The sequence below is a fragment of the Canis lupus genome, chromosome 20 (genome assembly GCF_003254725.2).
Source record: "Canis lupus dingo isolate Sandy chromosome 20, ASM325472v2, whole genome shotgun sequence".
Lineage (NCBI taxonomy): Eukaryota > Metazoa > Chordata > Mammalia > Carnivora > Canidae > Canis > Canis lupus.
Window position 1 is genome coordinate 17,284,877 of NC_064262.1, and position 21,608 is coordinate 17,306,484.

Below are 21,608 nucleotides of genomic sequence, written 5' to 3' on the forward strand. Positions count from 1 at the left end.
AGCCGTCATTTCCTGTGTCTACACTCTACCAAATCATAACTAAGAATCTTATTTCAGGGAATGAAGTCAAACCACAACTCTCTAAACATGATCCTGGAGCATGGAACCTACGGTGCTCTGTCCTTTCCATAACACTTCCTGAAGGAATTTATATAAGCTGTCACGCAGCCTACATTCCAGGTACTCTGACTTACTGCAGAAGTACACGCCTGACACTCTGCTTGTATTCAACGATATTGGAGAACTTTTTAAATAACAAGCTTAGTGAATTCTAGTTTAAAAAAAGAAAGAAAACGGAAAAAGAAAAGGGCAATAAACAAAAAACTCAACAATGACAGACAATAAGAGCAAGAAAAGTACTAGATACTTCACAAACCAGACCGCTTCCAAACAATTCGGATATCCAAAGGCCATAGATATGCAAAGCATCATTTATTTTTATGTTTCTGGTGAGGGTATCAAGTTAAAATTCAAAGATTACTATTACATCAGACGCTGTTGGTTGTCTACCCAATATACATTCCCCAATTCTTTTCTTGACACAACTATAGTACAGTTAAGTTGTCCACCCCTCCCCAACAGAGACAAAAACAGGGCTGAGTCTGACTGGTTTTAAGGTACTTCTATGTCCCTCACTAGTTATTGGTTCAGAAACAGTCGTAGGACCCAGCTCAGGTCAACAAGACTTCAGAAGTTTTTTGTGAAAATCTGCTTGCTGCTAAGAGAGATAATCTCCCTTTTTCTTCCTGACATTGCCTTTTTGGGGATGGGATGCCTTGAATCGCTTCAGACCATCTAACCAACACAGGGAGATGTTAAAAACCAAAGTCTCTGAGGGCACTGTTGAGTCATATGCCCCATTAAGCCTGAAGCCTGTCCCATCTCTCAACTTCCTATTATATAAAATAATAATTTTTCTTATTTTTTGTTCCTTTTACAGTTGTCATTGGGACCAGAAGAATCCTGACTGATACATCTAGAAAAACCGAAATAGTACAAATTAAGTATTCAGGAAAAAAATCATTTCAGTTAACTAGAAATCAACCAGAAAAATCAGAGCAAAAAGTGCTTTAATTCCCACCCTGGTATTAAAAGTTATTCCCAAGTTGTTTTAGCCTTCTTCCAATACTGAAAGACACAGTAGAGTAAATGTGGTTTACTCTTTATTTATTTATTATGTTTTTTGCCTCAATCTTGCAGGATCTTAGAGTATCTTTTATAAATGTGGATAGAAGTGGTCCTGGTGCTGCTTGAGCCACCAGGGACTATGTATATTCTATGGCTTTACTGATACCAAGGTGAACTTTGTTCTTTTACATGATCTCCTTGTGTCTCAGATTTTTATCACATTTTGTTTTGTTCTTCAAAGCCTAAAATTCAAAAAGTTCAGTTGTGTATTGTGTTAGTTGCATCTAGTTAATCCATACATTCTCAGTGCAAAGGAGGGTAACAAATGCTGAAAGGAAAACTACGTGTATATTTTTGATAGGGAAGCTATTGATTCAAGAAGCACCTGCAACGGGTTGCACACACATAGAGAAGAACGAAAGCTGGCTTGGTACATGTGCCTTCATATATCAAATGAATCAAAGAGAAAAGTAAATTACTGAGCACGGCACAAGCTGAAATTAAGGTGAATTTTGACTAGAAATGAAGTCCTGACTGCAGACATCATTGGATTGTAAAGTCACAGCCCAAGAAGGATACAAGACACTTTGTCTTAGATCAAATGTGAAGATGCAAACACACAGGGAAAATACTCTGGAAAGTTCCCATTAGAGAACTAACTTCTCTCATGGCAAATTACTTAATGGGGCCCAATGAGTCTATTCTTTCTCTCTTTTTGAAATAGACCCATGAAAACAGCAAAAGGAAAACAGTCTTACGAAAGATATAAAGAAATAAGTCTGTGCTATATAATTATAGTGCCTATGCACATATTCAAAAATTTTAAATCATTTACAATGATCCATGAAATGAGAAAGTTCCAGGGGCTTGAAAGAATCACAGAAGCCATTCAGCCCTTCATTAGACAGATAATAACTATCATTTACGTAGCCCCCACCTCGTGCCAGACACTGCTAATTCCTTTTCAATTCGTCCCACCCATTCCTGTAAAGCAGGCATTTATTATCTTCCTCCAAAGAGGAGGAAATTGGGTTCAGAGAGTTGAAACATCCACCTGTGATCACACAGCTGTTGAGAGTATGAGTCAGGACGTTAATCCAATTGGTCTGACTTATAGTTGGAAAGAACCTCAAAGCTTTCTTTCCACCATACCACATTTCTCAGGAGGCAAGGATCCCAAGGTCCTGAAGGTGAAGTTGGCAGTCCCCCTCTGCAGGTGTCCACCTGCCTCCTCAGCCCAGTGTTTTCATATGCACATTACCTAAATGGACCACCTCCCTTAACAATCAGGTTCTAACCTCAAGGTAATTAGGGGCAGGGCCAAACATGCACCAACTCAGCCGGTTGGTGGTGATTGAACTACTTTTTTAAAAAATGTGCTTCCCTGCAGTACCTCCTGTACATGTCTTACTGTCCGTCTTCTGGCCAATATCCTTTTATGATGATGAAAGCCTTAAAAATACATAACCTTAAAAACTGTTGGAAAGCCCGCCCTTCCTACCTACACATTTGGAAAAAGACAACATGTCACTTCTGATGGAGGGGAATCCATCTGCTCTATGCTTTGATTTTCTTAGCCTGGCTTCTTCTGTGCCTTCCCCTATCCTGTACCTAGCCACCCCCAATCCCCTTTCCTACCTTCAAGATCCTTGTATTTCTACCATTGGCATACACTCTGCTTTCTCCTGCTGTTGAGTATCCCTGCTTCTGCCTAGAGTTTTGCTGGTAAAGTCTTTTCTGTCAAAACCAGTTTGACTTCTTTGAGAAGCCAGATTTCCTTCCTGTGATCCACGAAAGGTCAATCCTCATGCTGGCTCAGTGGGGAGGCTAGCAATATTCTTGCTTACAAATGTGAAAGAGCCACTGGCTAAATTCTGAGTTTAAGTGACCTGGTTTACAACTTTGACTTCCAGCCACCCAATCATAAGCCAAGTGGTCCATGACGGGCACTAAGTGGAGAATTAAGGAACAGTAGCAATTTCCAGAAAAGTCATTCACAGTATCTAGTCAGAGCTAAAGGGTCTCTTCTTGAGTTCCTTCCCTTCCAACTTTTGACCGATCCTTTTGCTCTTTCCCTTCCCTTAAAAGACCACATTCAATGATAGGGTTGTCTCTTTCAATTGCAAATGAAACACTAGCTCTCTAAACACAAACTCGCTCTTGGCAAGCATTGCAAAAGGAGATTTAAAAGCCGGATTCAAAGTGGCAGAGGGTTTCAAATTCTGGAGACATCACAAAATGATTTCCTTATTGGTGGCAACTGTAAAATCCGTGGCTGAGCAAGCCGGACAGCCCCTTCCGGATGGTCCGGTGGAAAGTGGCCTCTGAGCTTTTCCATGTTCAATGAAAATGACATGTGTTTACAAAAGTGGTGAAAATTGTTGCCTCTCTGAACCTTATAATGTCCTTTCCGTTTTAATTGGCACCCAGCTTGAGGCACTCTGGATGAAAACAACAGAGAGGGGGGACCGGAGGAACATACTGTCTTAGAAAGACGGGAAGCTTTGAAACCACAACATATTTTCCCGTGAGCAAGGGAAGAGGTTCTCTTGGGAACATAGTGGCAAAACTTAGGAAGAAGACACACACACACACACACACACATACACACACACACACAGGTGCATAAGAAAGCTCAATCTCAGTATATGAATAGTACTCAGAGCTTGGTTCTAAAGGGGTAAAGGGGTTATTTTGAGGAGGAATGTTCTCCCTCCTGAACTGGAATTCACTGCACAAGAACAATGCTCTCTTCAAAGATTCTGGCACATAAACAGATAGCAGGAGCCATCCAAAAATCCTTGATAAACATACACAGCCTTTTTTGCACAGTGGCTGGAAGCAGAGTTATTTGCAGCATGAATGAAATTTTTTGACCTCGAACAAAAGCACTTCCTTGCCTGATGGTAAACTCCTGAAGCTAGAGTCCATTATAGTCTCTGTGGTCTGATTTTAATGATGTGGACAATTAGATGGTGGTTTGGCAATGGCCAATGTTCCATAACGATTTTTGTCTCTTTTAAGTTACTATTAATAACAGAAGGAAACCAATCAAAATCAATGCAATATTGCAACTTGCAAAAAGTCATTCTTTGGCAGAGATAGCTAAACCTAAATTGGGGGTGGAGGGGAGGAAAGAGAAAAGGAGGGTCCCAATGTACACATAAAACAGTTGTGTTTTATTCAAGAAAAGCAGGACTGAGTGGAAAAAGGCAATTCTCTTGATGTAGCTACCTGCATTGTTAATGTTGAAGATGTGTACATTTTTCAAAGCCACATTTCTGCGTGGCATTCAATATTGACAGTGCATCCAGAGCTGTGGTGTTTTTCTCATGCAGGAATATTATAAGAGTCCCAGTTGAAATTGGGTGGCAGGCAATCTAGAAGAAGTCTGTACCTATAAATCACCTCACTACTCTGAAGATTGCTATGATCATCCTCACTTCATCTCTGTTGAAATCCATTCTCTCTAGTTGATCTTCTATCAAGTGGAAGGCTGATTTACTAGGTGTTCTGGCCATAAGCAAGATGGTGAGGGCTGTGTAGAAAGTAAACTAACATTTATTAAAACACTCTTGATATTTATTTTATTCAGGTTCGAACAAGGCTGAGATGGGGTGTTTTCTCATTATTTTGTTTTCTTGTTTATTGGTTTCCTTGCAGAGCTTCACTAGAAATCTGGCCAATTAATATTTCTTCATTTATTTAAAAAATATTTATTGGGGTGCCTGGGTGGCTGAGTCAGTTAAGCACCTGCCTTCAGCTCAGGTCATGATCCCCAGGTCCTGATATCAAGCCTCTCCTCTGGCTCCCTGCTAGGCAGGGAGCCCATTCTCCCTCTTTCTGCCTGCTGCTCCCCCTGCTTGTGCCCTCTCTCTCTTTCTCTCTTTAAAAAAATAAAATTTGGGATCCCTGGGTGGCGCAGTGGTTTAGCGCCTGCCTTTGACCCAGGGCACGATCCTGGAGACACGGGATCGAATCCCACGTTGGGCTCCCGGTGCATGGGGCCTGCTTCTCCCTCTGCCTGTGTCTCTGCCTCTCTCTCTCTCTGGGTCTATCATGAATAAATAAATAAAATCTTAAAAAATAAATAAATAAATAAATAAATAAATAAATAAATAAATAAATAAATAAATAAAATTTGGGACGCCTGGGTGGCTCAGGGATTGAGTGGCTGGCTGCCTTCAGTCCAGGGCATGATCCTGGGACCTGGGATCGAGTCCCTCATCAGGTTCCCTGCGGAGAGCCTGCTTCTCCCCCTCCCTCTATGTTTCTGCCTTCTCTCTGTGTCTGTCATGAATAAATAAATAAATAATCTTAAAAATAAATAAAATAAATAAAATGTAAAAACTCTTTAAAAATAAAGATTAAATATTTTTAAAAAATATTTATTGAGGGCAAAAAAAAAAAAAATGTACCAGACATAGGGGAAGGTAGAGGCTAGTGATACAGTCATGAATAAGACAGCTGTATACTCTGCCCTCATGGAGTTTGTATAACAGTGGGAGAGACAAAAAAAGAAAAAGAAAAATACACATGAATGAATGAATAGGTAGGTAAATAAATAAATTCAAACTGTGATCATTGTTATGAAGTGACTAAACTAATAAAAGGCTAAGTTACAGAACCCAGAGCCAAGGAGACTGCATGGGACTCTCTATCTGCCTCTGCTCCTCCTCACTGCACATGTGCATTCTCCCTCTCCCTCTCTCTCTCCCTATCTAAAAATAATTAATTTTTTTTAAATTTTGAGGAGACTGATACAGGAAAGAGATATAAAAAGTCTTGTGATAAGAAAGGAGTTGTCATATCAAAAACCCCAAAAGACAGCAATGTGGTTAGAGTATGCTTAGCTGGAGGAGGACAGCTTGCACAGAGGTCAAGGATGAAAGCAGGGACCAGATCACTCCAGGCTGTAGGCTGTGATTCAGTGGGACTAGCATCTGGATGACCATTAGCCTTGGAATTTCACTGACCAAGAGGAGTGGGGATGGGGATGGGGATCCCAAAGAGTCAACAGGGCACATCAATAAATGGGTAAGTGACCCTCAGAAGGCCATCTGGTCAAGGTATTGTCATCTAGTCACATGAATGAGGGGCAGTAATAAGTGGAATTGGTGACTTGAAAGCTAATGATCTTTTATTTTACCTACAGAAACATTTTAAAACATAAAATTAATAGAATGGTAGGAATGGGAGTGATCTAGAGACATCAGGGCCAGTTGAGGTCAAATGACATTCAGAGGCAGGACTAAAAACTGAATCTACTGATGGGGAACAGAGGGCTAACTGAGGACAAAGCACAAACTGATATCCCACAAATGACACCCCTCACCCATCCCCATCCCACACTCCCCCAGTGCAGGATAAGTGTGGCATTCCTCAGGAAGCTTCCAGTTGTCTTAATGTTAATGCCTTGCTAGAGGGAAAAACCATCTTTAACTTGACAATGGCAAGGCCTCCAGTATTTTCTATGTCCTCCTTACCATATGAAAATCCTTTCAAAATCTCCATTTTCCCTACCTCACCCAACCTCCTGGGTATATAATCAGCCACTCCTCACAACCCTGGGGCAGCAGCTCTACTTGCCCACAGGTGCTGTTCCTGTGCTTTAATAAAACCACCATTTTGCACCTAAGACTTCTCCAGAGTTCTTTCTTGGTTGTTTACTCCAGACCTCACCTATATTCCAAAACTTCATCATGTACCATGCCCTTCCCCTCTCCAATTAAGTGTTTAAAGCAATGACACAGGGGCACCTGGGTGGTTCAGTGATTGAGCGTTAACCTTTGGCTCAGGGCATGATCCTGGGGTCCTGGGATTGAGTCCCACATCAGGCTCCCCACAAGAAGCCCGCTTCTCTGCCTATGTCTCTGCCTCTCTCTGTGTGTCTTTCATGAATAAATAATAAAATCTTAAAAAAAAAAAAAGCCATGACATGTGGCTAAAATGCAAAGGATGCTAAAATGCAGAGGAAGTTACAGGGGCAAGGGTCAGGGTATTGGAAGAATCACTACTGGAAAGTTTTCGGACAAATCTTCACATAGCCTTATTTATGACAGAGTGAGAAGAAACAACCTCAATTTTTATCAGTAGAAGGTAATTCATGAAAAGTTGGTAAATTCTTATGATGGGGTATTATGTGGCTATTCAGTGTGATATTTATGAAGAGGTTTTGTTGATGTTTGAAAGTTCTTATGATAAACATGGGAAAGCAAGATATACAAGTTTATACCCAAGAAATTAATTCTAAACACTGTTGTCAGCCATACAATGGGAAAAAAAAGACTAGATGCCATTTGTAAAATACAGTATTTCAATATTAAAGCTACCGGTTTTAATACTCCATTATTATGTTCCAGGTGTTGTGTTAAGCCTATATATCATCTCATTTACCCCCAACAAAACACTAACAAGAAGGGGCTATAATTGTACATATGAGTAAATGGAGGCTTAAGAAGGCTTAATTAAGTCCTTAAGGTCACAAGTCTAGAAAATGTCCTCACCAAGTGAGAAATTACATACTACTACCTTTTGAATCATATTTTACAGTAAAAAAATTATATACTACTATCTTTTAAATCATTTTATTTTCTTTTCTGCATTTTCCAATTTCACACTGTGGAAATACACTGCATTATAATTTAAAAAATAAATTGGATGTCAAGTCAACTAAAGAAATATAATAGCAACTTGTGCTTCATTGGTGATAGGATTTTATTTTCTCCTTCCCTCCCTGGTTCTCAACTGTGTCTTGATAGCTGGCTTTCTAGTCTGTTTTCAATTCATTAAGTGCTCATTTAGCACTTACTATGTTGCTAGTATTATTGATTCTATTTACCCTCAGAACTACTGGCATGAGCTGCTGAAAACACAAGTTCTCTTTCAGGGCAATTATCCTTGTGCTAGAGAAATGACTTCCTGTGCTTTTGCTTGTTCTTATTTGTTGAAGCTGGGTGGCCAGAGGATTGGCACAGTTGGAACCAGCCTTCTCCTCACTTGCCCTCAGCAAATTCCTTACATTTGTATGAAAAACTCTAATTTCATAATTTCAATGCACTCTTGCCTCATCCTCTCAGCCAAGGATATGAGAAGCATTTTGAAATCCAAAAGCTGCCGACATGAGTCATGTCATCAACATTATATGCCTTTAATTTCTGCTCTTAGTAAACTCTAGTTTTCCTCTATTAATTGGGGAAGCAGTAGTTTACAAAGCACTCATATCTTTTCATCTGCCTGATGGCTTTGCCACTGTCTTCATGATGATTTGTTAGAAAACATAATTTTATTTTATTTTATTTTATTTTATTTTATTTTATTTCAATAAAATGTTTTAAAGAATGTGGCACCTATTTTTTATGAATTTATGACACTATTTTGGCTTTGATCATTCTGTTTGCAGGTGTTGGTTGTATCCTAAGCTAAAAAAAAAGAAATTAAAAACTACCATTTTAATTTTATGTACTCTAAAAAATATACTTGAACATAAAAGTTTATTATCTAGAATATAAAAATCTTAAGTAGAAGACATCTTTTCAGAAATTTTCTAAAGACATTAGCTAAATGTTTCCAACCCACGGAACAATATATAAAATAATAACCATAATGAAGGCAATAATTATTGAGGCACCTGGGTGGCTCAGTCGGTTAAGAATCCAGCTAGTGGGATCCCTGGGTGGCGCAGCGGTTTGGCGCCTGCCTTTGGCCCAGGGCGCGATCCAGGAGACCCTGGATCGAATCCCACGTCGGGCTCCCGGTGCATGGAGCCTGTTTCTCCCTCTGCCTGTGTCTCTGCCTCTCTCTCTCTCTCTGTGACTATCATAAATAAATAAATTAATTAATTAAAAAAAATAAAAATAAAAATAAACATTTAAAAAAAAAAAAAAGAGAATCCAGCTAGTGATTTGGGATCCGTCCTGATCTTACAGGTCCTGAGATGGAGCCTGTGTTGGGCTCTGAACTCAGCCTGGAGTCTGAGATCCTCTCCCTCTGTTTCTCCCCTCAGTTGCATGCTCTCTCTCTCACACACAAATAAATAAATACATCTTTAAAAAAGTAACAAGGGGATCCCTGGGTGGCTCAGCGGTTTAGTGCCTGCCTTTGGCCCAGGACGTGATCCTGGAGACCCAGGATAGAGTCCCACATCGGGCTCCCTGCATGGAGCCTGCTTCTCCTTCTGCCTGTGTCTCTGCCTCTCTCTCTCTCTCTCTCTCTCTCTCTCTGTGTCTCTCACAAATAAATAAATAAATAAATCTTTAAAAAAAATAAAATAAAAAAGTAACAAATATTGAGGCATTACTACATGCCAGATACTGTGCTATTTTTTTAAATGAAACTATTATTTATGTCATTTAATCTTCCAAACAAAGTTACAATTTAGGTGTTACTACTGACTACTATCCCAGTGAGCAGTCTAAAGCTTGGAGGCTATGCAACTTTTGTCAGCACACACAACCAATAAATAGCAAAACTGGGATTTAAGCCCAAAGCATCTTCACTGAATGCATATTTTTCACTAACCATAATATACTGCATGATTAAATCATATTTGGCAAATGAGATGACATTTATGTTCATTCATTTTATAATAAAATCACAGCTTGGAAAGCCAGGAACGTTTTATTAATGTCCAGGTCATTCAGTTCCGTTTATGTTGCGTGTAGGCATGTTAAAGAAAAGCTGCTTCCGAATTATTGATCAAAGCCCATAAAATTCAATGGAAGAGAAGAAACAGTGGATCTAATTTATCGACCACAAGTCCCTAAACACAAATTGATATAATCAAATCAATTACTTAATTTTAATAAACCTTGTCTCCATATCCATAATCAATAGTATGGATTTAAATGAGCTGTCTCATATTTTTACAAGAATAACCTGCAATATGTAACACTTGGTCTACATTATATGTAGTCACAAGGGAAACATGCTTTTATTATCATAAATGCCAAACTGAAGTGTTTTAAATTAATTTGAAATATAATTGCCGAACACGTGTGTTTAAAGATCTCCTTATAGAACCTTTAATATTAACAAAAATGACTATTCTTAGTTCAGAGACCACCATTTACCATGCTCTATCAGTTACTCCACACATTTATCCCATGTAATCATCACAATTGTGTGAGTTAGGTATCATCTCCAATTCAAGGCTGAAGAAACCAAGACACAGAAGGGCCAATTCACTCTTTCAAAAACCCACAAATGTTTAAGGGCTTTCTAGCAATCTTCAATGAAGATATCTTCAATGAAGCAATGCTCAATGAAGATACGGCAGCTATAAATGCTTGTGTTCTTTCAACTAAGACTGCCTACTTGTGTAAGCATTTGACCTGTTTCAGATGGCTTCCAAATGTTATCATTCATAAGTTGATATATCAAAAGAAAACTGAAAAGTACATTTTAAGGTATGTTTTTCTATTTTAATTGTTTTGATATTTTTACTAAGTATTTACATTTGTGTTTTTGTTGTTTATGTCATTATAAAATCCTTATGGATGCAGGGACAACAGAAATCCAATTATAACTTCGCTTACAAACATTTCAACAGCAATAACTCATAGGCCTTTAAAAAAAATCCTTCATGGTTAATGAATAAGAGTATTTCTCTATATCAGTAAACAGGAATGTCCCTAGACTATATCTTCAAACAGGTCATGGAAAGAACATGTAAATGCCCCATCAATTCTGTTTTCTAAATACCATTTCCTTCTGCATAGGATCTGACATTGGGATTTTTATTTTGGCCACCTCTAGTTACTAGTTGTCTGATTAGAGATGAGAAGGTTAAATTTGCTGAACTTTAGTGTTTTTTTCATTTGAGAAAAAAGATTATGAAACTCTAAGATTTTTTTTTTTTAAAGATTTATTTACTTATTCATTCAGAGAGAGAGAGCGAGAGAGAGGCAGAGACACAGGCAGAGGGAGAAGCAAGCTCCATGCAGGAAGCCCGACGTGGGACTCAATCCTGTGGCCCCAGGATCACACCCCAGGCCGCAGGCGGCGCTAAACCCCTGCGCCACCAGGGCTACCCGAAACTCTAAGATTGGTTTCATAACACTTCATTATATATATTATTAAGACTAAATGAGGTTGTGTTTGTGAAAAAAGATTTATAAAAACAAATGTGAATTAATGTTCCTAGATATTATCACAAAACTGACCTGGTTCAATCTCTTAATTTTATATACATCAAGATGCAGATAATTTTTAAAAATTACACAAGGGCACACAGTGACATTTCTAAATACCATGCAAGCTCTTTCATGCCAGCTTTTATGGGACATTGCTCCCAAAGTAACATAGTTTCAGGGTTGCCCCATTGCACAACTCTAGAGGGCACCATTCATAGTGTGAACTATAAACAAGGCATTTCCTAAAGCATAACTTGAAACTCAAAATGAATGAGGCCCCCGGAATAATGCTGCCAAGTGGCATTGTTTAATAGTTTCATCTCAACTGGCTTTTTCTTTCCTCCTTCAAATCCTTACCAATAAGCTCATTGTTTGAGTATTTAGAAATTACTGCCTTTTTAAGTAATTATTCTTGCAATATCTTATTTTTTTAAACTGGATAAAGGATCACTGTTGCATATCCTTTTCTCAAAACACATTGCCTTTGCAGAGCCTAAATTTGGGGCGGGGTGGGAGGGGGGAGGGGAGAGGATTCAGGCAGGGAGCTTCAACATCTTCCTGAAATCCATTTCCTTAATACTAGCATTTCCAAAAATAATGGGTTCTTGACCACCTTTTTCCTTTATTTTTCCTTATTACTTGATATCATCAATTTAATATTCTTTGACTTTCAGAAAGATTATACCCCCCTTATATTATAAGCTTGTCTTTCATCTCCCTCACATCCTGAATACTTCACATAGTTCTCCATGAGCTTTTCCTCTTTCAATCCATGACCACTGGCCTCTCCCAAAGGTTAGTTCCAAGGTCTCAGTTCTTTCCCGTATTAACCATTCAATATCTTCCACTGTTGAGATAAAGGCTTTGGAATCAGACAAACCTATATTTTCCATCCCAGCTCTGCTATCAATTATATATATTATCTTTGAAGAGATCTTGGACTCCCTGAGCTCTGTTCTCTCATGATTAGATGGAACTGATAATACTATCTCATGGGATTGAACTGAATAAATGGTACTGTGTATAAAAGGCACCATATGTCCTCACAAACTATCGTTCTCCTGTGATCATTTCTGTATCTTGGCCTTTTCACTGGAAAGGAAGTTCTTTGGGTGCTGAAGGCTATGCCAGTCTTGATTACTAATGTGTTCTGCTGCCTAGCCTGGTGCCCCCACATGGAAGGCGCAAAATAAATGTAACCTGAACATAAGCTGGCACCCATGTGGCACAGTTTCTGAGTAGTATTCTGGTCAAATGCACCTGGCCCAGGAACCAGAAGCAGTTCAAATTGTCACATACCCACAAACTTGCATTTCTTAGAGAAGACAAACTTAATTCAAAGTTCAAATGAATACTTTATAAAATTATCTTCCTCCTAATCTGCCATTTTATAGCTCCCATTCTTTCTCAGCTCCCCACCTTAAACTTTCCTGTAAACACTTACTCTTTTCCACCTTTCCCCATCCCTCTTGCCTCTCTTTCTCTTGTTACTCAAAGTGTACAGAAGTCAAGGAAACACACACAGGCAGCAGCAAAAGAGGAAGGCCAATGATAAGATTCTATTTACCAGGCAAGGGAAGGAATAGGAGAAGAAGGGCTGGTCTTGCATTAATAGATTTTTCCTCTATGTCACCTATGTTTTTTTTTTAATTAATTAATTAATTAATTAATTAATTTATTTATTCATGAGAGACACAGAGAGAGAGAGAGGTAAAGAGAGACACAGGCAGATGCAGAAGCAGGACCTCGGGATCATGACCTGAGCCAAAGGCAGATGCTCAAACACTGAGTCACCCAGGTGTCCCTGTCAGCTATGTTTTGAATGAATAAATGAATGAATGTCTTTGACTTGGTCCAATCATCTCAAGGACTCTGCCTCTTAGTCTTCTTCATTCCTTATATTTAGCAAATCCTATACCATGTTCATTTTGAAGTGTAATCTTTTAAATTTCCTTAATTGTCAATAATTAATTTATGATGTTTTGTCACAATGTAAAGGATTCTGCAAGTGCCATACTGCCTGATGAAGAGAGGGTGATGCCAGAGCAGATAAAGAGAAATGATCTGTTATAAATCCAAACGGCCTGTTATTGGATGAGAAACAGTGTATGTTTCCTCTCCAGATGGTAACAGTGAAGATATTACAACACAATAGGAAGTAGGATCAGAAGGAGGGAAGTCTCTGTCCTGAACTGAGTTTGGGGCTGTACTGCCTGATAAGTTCATGAAGTGCTACTCTTTCCCTCTTGATAATAGGATCTTTGAGGGTAGAGCTTTTATTAATCTATACATTCCTTTTGCAGTTCCCAAGGTATACCAAGAGAGAACTAAGCATGTTGCAGTTTCTCAATAAATTGACAACCCACCTTCCACTTTCATTTATAAGCACTTTACTTTCTTTCTTTCTTTCTTTCTTTTTTAGATTTTATTCATTTATTCATGAGAGATACACAGAAAGAGAGAAAAAGAGAGAGAGAGAGAGAGGCAGAGACACAGGCAGAGGGAGAAGCAGGCTCCATGCAGGGAACCCGACGTGGGACTCGATCCCAGGACTCCAGGATCATGCCTTTGGTGGAAGGCAGATGCTAAACCGCTGAGCCACCCGGGCATCCGAGCATCTCACTTTCTCTAGACCTGTGGTAAACAGAACGAACAATCCTCCTTAAAGAACTGGAGGAAAAAATAGAATAAAAAGCTGAAGGAGGTAACTAGATTATAGGTACTGAGAGAATCTCTCTTAAAATCCTATATGAAACCTTGCTTAACTGCCATATTATTTCACTCCACCTACATCTGAAGAGTGCTGCTAAGAAGTCTCAATCATATCTGTAACATTAAAGGGGGAGAGATAGTGTTTGGGAAGAGCAGAATTCCGAGAATTTGACTAAAGAGTAATAGCTGCATGGTCTAATGGAAAGATGGTGAACGTGAATCCTATCTTGGCTCCAACAGTTATGAGCTGAGTGGTTTGCAGCAAGTCTCTTAATTTTTTTTTTTTAATTTATTTATGATAGTCACAGAGAGAGAGAGAGAGAGAGAGGCAGAGACATAGGCAGAGGGAGAAGCAGGAGGCAGAGACATAGGCAGAGGGAGAAGCAGGCTCCATGCACCGGGAGCCCGACGTGGGATTCGATCCCGGGTCTCCAGGATCGCGCCCTGGGCCAAAGGCAGGCGCTAAACCGCTGCGCCACCCAGGGATCCCAATTTTTTCTTTTTTAATTTCTACTTCTGACTTCATTCTGTAGGGATACTAGAAACAAATATAAAATATTTAAGGCAGTACCTGCTAAAAACTTAGTAGTACATACTTCATAAATTATCCATGCATTTTAACCACAGACTACCAGCCAAAATCTACAAACTTAAAAGAGAGAGATACTAACATTTTACCAAGTCAGGTTTGGTGTCACAGCCATCTGCTCTCTTTCTGGAAAATATGTTCTTAATATTTTGACTATTTGCATTGCATTCTGTCTATACCTTGTCAGTTTTACCTTTCACACCCTTCTAATTCATGCTGATGTTTTTCAAGTCTTGGCTTAGTCACCATTTGGATGCAACATTTAGGTTACCTAATTGGGCTTCATACATCAACTCCTCCTGGATTTCAGTCATTTGCTCCACTTGATTTTGGGTTTTGGGTTACCCATTAAGGCTTATTAGGGGCGTTGGCACAGAGTTAGGTGAAAGCAACACGCCTTGTTGGGTGGAGCCATTCCCCAGACACAGTGTTTCACGAGTTATACAAAGAACTAAGAAAGCAGAAGTCTCACCTCCCCTGGTTATCTTGCAAAACTGCCATTTGCTTCTGGCTGAGAGCAGACTGCTCCCCTCCCTCCACACCCCCCTTCACTTCATAACAGTTGGAACAAAGAAAGCAGCTCCTCTGAGAGATAAAATAGTCAGCAGTGTTTGAGATGATTAAAAACAAGAAAAAGATTCCTTGTGGGTATTGATAGGGCATTCTTCTCCCCTCTGGTGGAAGGCAGAGAGCTTCAGTCAACATTCTGCCACTGCGCAAGAGGTTTACAGTAATTCTGAATCAAGCCTAACCAAGCGAAACAAAGAATTTTTTCATGCCTTAAATAATCTGAGATGTATTTTGGGGGTTGGGTGATCTCCTTCCCCGAAATGGAGTGTAAAAGTGCCTTTCGTTTTAACAAATTCGTAGAATGACTTCAGGGAAATCTCATGTTTAATTTGGGTATTGACCATGTAAATATGTGGTCTGGAAAGTACTTCTTTGCTGCTGGTGAGCGGCAGTCAAATTGCATTTTAAAACTTGTTTTTGGAGTGTTGTTTACTTGAAATGAGTGTTTACAAGAGTGTTTGGAAAAAGAGTGACCTTTTGAAATACGGCCTTTGAGACTATTTTGGAAAGTTCCATGAAATCTATTCGTACATTTTGAGGACACTCGTTTAAATCAAAAAGCGTTTATGGCACATACACAATATCCTCAGAAATGAATTATACCATAAGGACATAAAGATACTATCAAAAAGGCTTTATGCTTATTCTGGGCTAATACCTTTTCCACCTTGGTGACTGAAAAGTAGTAAAACAGCTATTATTTGGTTCCTATGCTGCTGTAACAAATTACCACAAATCTGGTGGCTTAAAACAACACAAACCTACTCTCTCACAATTCTGGAGGCAGGAAATCTGAAATCAAGGTGTTAGCAGGGCCACAATCCCTCCAGAAGCTCTTGGGGGGAATCTGTTTGATGCCTATTTCCTAGCTCCTGGTAGCTGCTACCAGCCCTTGGCATTCCTTTGCTTATAGTCACATCATGCCAATTTGTCTCGTTCTTCAGCTTTTCCTTCTGTGTGCATCTTCTCTTATGTATGTCTATCTCCAACTCCCTCTTGCTTTCTTTCATAGGAATACATGTGATTGTATTTCAAGTCCACTTAGATAATAAAAGACAAGTGCCTCTTCTCAAGATTCCTGGCTTAATCACATAAATTAATTAACCAATGAGGTAATATTCACAGTCTTGCCACATAAAGTGAAGTCTTTAGGTTCTGGGGATTAGGACATGTCATGACTGTTTTGGGGAGAGGGGTCATTTTCCAGCCAATCAGAGTCTGCCCTCTGGCCTCTACAAGTAAAATATATGCTCCCCATCCCAACATCCCCCAAAGTTTCAACCCATTACACCATCAACCAAAGTCCAAAGTCATCTAAACATCATCAGCCCCAAAACTCCATGCCTCATCATCTAAATCAGGCATAGTTCAAACTCTGGGTATGATTCATCCTGAGGAAAATTCCTCTTTCTCTGTGGACCCGTGAAACCTAGGGAAAAAAAAAAAAATGTTACCTGCCTCCAAAATACAACTGTGGAATGGGCATGAGATAACAATTATAGGCATTCCCATTCTGAAATGGAGGTGATGGAAGAAATAATGGGCTCACTCAACCCACGCAAGTTTAAAATCCAGCAAGCATATTTCATTAGGTTTCAAGGCCTGATAGTCATCTTATGTTGCTTATAGGCCTGCAACTCTGCCCTCTGGGCCCAATTGGTATTGGGGTCTTTGCCCTCAGAGTCATCCCTCCTTCTTCTCTTTTTTTTTTTTTTTTTAAGATTTTTATTTATTATTCATGAGAAACAACACAGAGAGAGAGACAGAGAGACAGAGACACAGGCAGAGGGAGAAGCAGGCTCTACACAGGGAGCCTGATGTGGGACTCGATCCCGGGTCTCCAGGATCACGCCCTGGGCCAAAGGCAGGCGCTAAACTGCTGAGCCACCCGGGCTGCCCTCATCCCTCTTTCTTATAGAAGGGTAGCACATATTTGCAGCTAAGAACTCTATCACTGTCTCCTGTCTGTAGAACCCTAGAATTCTTAACAGTCTTCCTGCATTTTGTCTCATCTCTGCCCCTTTCTTTCCAGTCCAGCAGTGTTTCTGTTTCTGCTCCTATAAAATTCTCAAAAACCTTGTGGGTCTTCCATGTTTGTCATGGGTTGTCACACCATTAGGCAGAGTGCCCTCACTGATCTTTCCCAGATAACCCAATCTCTATTCCTAACTTCTGCTGACTTGCATGAATGCACCCATGAGTCATACACCCAAAGTCCTTTTATCAAACTGTTGTCCAGCCATATCCTTCGCATTCTTTAAAAACATGCTTTTCTAACAATAAGCTCCTCTCTTAGCTTTGTTTTTTTTTGGCAATCTGGATGGACTGTGAATGTCTGAAATTATTTAATTCTGGTTCCTTCCTGCTTAGCAATACCTTCTTAAATTTGTTTCCTTCCTCTTGGATTTTTACCACTAGCAGTAAGAAGAAATCAGTCTGCATCATTAACATTTTGCTTGGAAATCTCCTCAGCTAAATATCCAAGTCATTGCTTTTAAGTTCTACTCTAGAAACAACTTTAGAACACAATTCAGCCAAATTTTCTGTTCCTGTATAACAAAGATACTCTGTCCATCATTTTCTAATAACATATTCCTCATTTCCTTCTGAACCTTCACCAACAGTGCCTTTAGTGTTCATATTTCTGACAGCATCTCATTTATGACTATATTTTTTTTCTCTGAAACTATAGATTTCTCTGCCACGCTCCTCACCACCTTCTGAGCTCTTACCAGAATCTCCTTTAATGTCAAATTTCTGCCAACAGTTTGCTCAAGGAAATCTAGACACTTGCTACCATACTTCCCCAAATTCTTCTTGCCACTCTTCAGTACCCTATTCCAAAGACATATTTTTGCCTTTAGGAATTTATTATAGCAGTTATAAAAAGTCTGTTTTAGTTTCTTATTGCCACTGTAGCAAATTGCACACACTTAGAGGCTTAAAACAACAGATTTCCTCCCCTCCCCTCTCTTACAGCTCTGAAGGTCAGAAATCCAAAATCAATTCCACTGAGCTGAAATGAAGCAGTCAGCTGGACTGTGTTCCCTCTGGAGGTTCTAGGGAGAATCTGTTTTTTGCCTCTTGAGCTTCTGGTGGCTACAGGGACTCCTGGGCTTCCTCAGTCCAATCTCCATCTCCACCTTCATATCACTTTCTCTTCTTCTGTCTTTTTTTTTTTTTTTTTTCCTGTGTGTCTGTGTCCAAGCTCCCTCAACCTTATAAGGTTCCATGTGTTTACATTTAGGCCCACCCAGATAATCAAGGGTAAATGTCCCCTCTCAACGTCCTGAACGTAATGACATCTTTTGCCCTATAAAATAATATTCACTCTTCTTTCATAAAGGTAGCATTTACAAGTTCCAAGGGTTAAGACATGGACATATGGGGGGGGGGGGGTATTTTTTGGCAGTCAAGAGTTAGCAGTCAATGATACCTTACTATGTATGCCAGACACTGTGGTGAGTATTTTATACTTGATCTTAGCCAAAAGGCTGAGAAGTAGTGTGTGGTAAGTATTTTTATTTTTATTTTATTTTATTTTAATTAAAAAAAATTTTTTTTTATTTATTCATGAGAGACACAGAGACAGAGACACAGGCAGAGGGAGAAGCAGGTTCCCCTCAGGGAGCCCAATGCTAGACTCAATCCCTGAACTCCAGCATCACACTCTGAGCTGAAAGCAGAGCTCAACTGCTGAGCCATCCAGGCATCCCTGTATTTAAACATTTTAAAACTTTATTTCATTTAGTCCTTAAAAAAAGATAACTTAAATAATTCATTGTATTTCCACTTTGAAGACAAAGAAATAAAAAATCAGAGATGGTGTAACACCCTCAAAGTCTTATAGCAAGTTTCTTGTCTCTAGGTGCAGAAACCTTATAAATATTCTATACCACCTCAATGTGGCTATTGTACTTCAGGAGTTGACATGATTGCTAAAAAAAGAAAAAGATACATATACATAAAAATGGTTACAGATTCCATCATAATACATTCCTGTTCTCCTTTATGGGCATCCAATACACTTTAAGAATAACCAGTAAAGAAAATGACTCAATCACAAGTAGATATATTGTAAGGTAGCATTGATTTTTGGATTACAAATGTCCATGAATCCTCATTCTCTGCCCCAGGTGAAAGATTCATTGTTGCCTGATAGCAGCATTAAATTCAAGCAGTAAGGGCGGGGGTGGTAGGGAGAAGGGATGACTGCTTTGTTACACATTTCCAATACTGTGAAAGATTTAGATCTAGGAGTCTAGATAGATTAAGAAAACCAGGCTGGCCAGTCATTAGTCCGCTGAACAACATCTTGGTCTCAAGCACTCTATGAAGTACCAACAAGAGAAACAATGGAAAGGAGATGTAGTCATCTCCTAAAATAATATCTTTGAAGCTTATGTACATTTAAACACATGTTACAGAAAAAGTATTATTACTTTGCATCAAACTGGCATTTATTCAAAGAAAAAAATGACAAGATGTCCATCCCTTGGCTCCCTTCCCTCCTCTGTCCTGCTCCTCTTCAACCCCCCTAGACTGAATCCTGAATAGGGCTAGGTAGCAGGTCAGCAACACTGAAGGGGTGTCTCCTCAGTGGAGCTGTTGTAGGAGGACTCAATGTCTCCAAGTTAATAGCCACGCCTGTAGGGCCAAACCATCCACCACAACCTATTCTGTGGATAGAGTTTTCCCTGTTGGTAGGAAGATCATAGTTGATGACTAAAGAAATCTACGCCTCTGGCCTAGATCAGGAGAGAGGACATGTCAGCATGTGAATGAGAAGAGGCCACAATCAATCCAGAAGGGACCAAAATGCGTTTCGGCAGCCAAAGGGAGGCCAAGGAAACAGAAATCTCCTCCCCGCCAGCAACTGAAGGCATGCCAGATTTTATTCTAAGTTGTTACTTTCCTGAAGAGGAAAAGTAACATGAAGAGGGGCATGAGCAGGCCTCTCGGAACGGGCATCACCTTGGATTGATAGAAAAATTAAACACTGGTTTTGGAAAGGACATATCAGCAAGTAGAAGGACAAATATCAAGAATGACCTGAGATGGGAGAAGCTACTTTGGAAAGCCAGCATAGACAGAACCTTCAGTAGAAATATGTGGTTGGACAGACAGAAAAGGACAAGCAAGTGGCAGCAATGACAAAGCTGCACATGTATCTGGGGATTTTCTGGGTAGAACAAACTGGATAGGAGAGGAAGGTAAATAGGAGATTTTCTCCAAAACACTGAGTCATTTTTTGTTTTTTTTTTTTACTTTATTGAATATCGTTGATGAAAGTATCATTTTTAGTATTATTATTTAAAACATAATCCATGTTGATGTAAAATATGATATAAATCACACAAACACACAAGTGGACACATAGAGAATAAAGATTGCTAGTAATGACCTTGCAGAAATAACCACTGTTAATTCTGAGTCCTCCCTATTGTATGCATTTATTCATACCTATTTTTACACGTGTATACTATCTTGGGACTTTTTTTATACTACCTTGGGATTTTTTTCATATCATCTTCATCTTAGGATTTTGATACACAGTCTGCCCTGGTGCCTGATTTCTTCACTTAAAAACCTGCTATATAAAGATTTTTGGGGTAATTAAATATTCCTCCAAAGCCTGATTTTAGTGGTTGGACAGTTTTCACTCATACTGGTGCATTATTGTTGATTTAACAAGCCTCTATTACTGAGTATTTTGGTTGTTTCCTATTTTACCCTTGTATAATTAATCATTCATCTGACCAACATGTTTGTACTTCTACTTTCTATGCATATAAATTGGATGCCTCAGTTTCCAGTGAGGAGGTAAGGGAGACCAAGCAGTTTTTCAATGTTTTCTCCCTATCTTTTTCTCCTCTTTAATGCATGTATCTGTGTGTATTATACACATACCCATACATACACATACATATAAAAATATACAAGTATATGCATACATATTTTGTAGAATTATTATATGTACATATGTGCAATGTTATATTAAAACACACAAAATGTTATTTTATACATATTTATTTGCATATGTAAAATAGGGTTTTATATTGGTTTTATAGAAATATCATAGATATAATATATATATAATAATCACCAAAACAGGAAACATTATACCAGCAAGGCTATAGAGGTAATTGAAATATACGTGTGATAAATCCGAAACTCAAATTCAATCCTCTCTAATATCAAATCTTTTTAACAAATTTTATTTATTTATTCATGAGAGACACAGAGAGAGAGGCAGAGACATAGGCAGAGGGAGAAGCAGGATCCCTGTGGGAAGCCTGATGTGGGACTTGATCCCAGGACCCTGGGATCACAACCTGACCCATAGGCAGATGCTCAACCACTGAGTCACCCAGCTGCCCCTAATATCCAAATCTAAATTTTCTCTGAGGTATGACTGCTACAATTCAAAATCTGCTTTACAATTCAAAATCTGGACCAATGGCAGCTGCATTCTA

The 21,608-nt window shown here is 39.1% G+C and overlaps 1 non-coding gene across 1 annotated transcript; it reads right to left on the bottom strand.

Moving 5' to 3' along the window:
* Window positions 1-19,952: 19,952 nt before the first annotated feature.
* On the bottom strand, window positions 19,953-20,113 carry LOC112663001 (small nucleolar RNA SNORA67). Its single transcript, XR_003138992.1, has one exon. It is a non-coding gene; the product is annotated as a small nucleolar RNA SNORA67 (small nucleolar RNA).
* Between the last annotated feature and the right edge of the window lie 1,495 nt (window positions 20,114-21,608).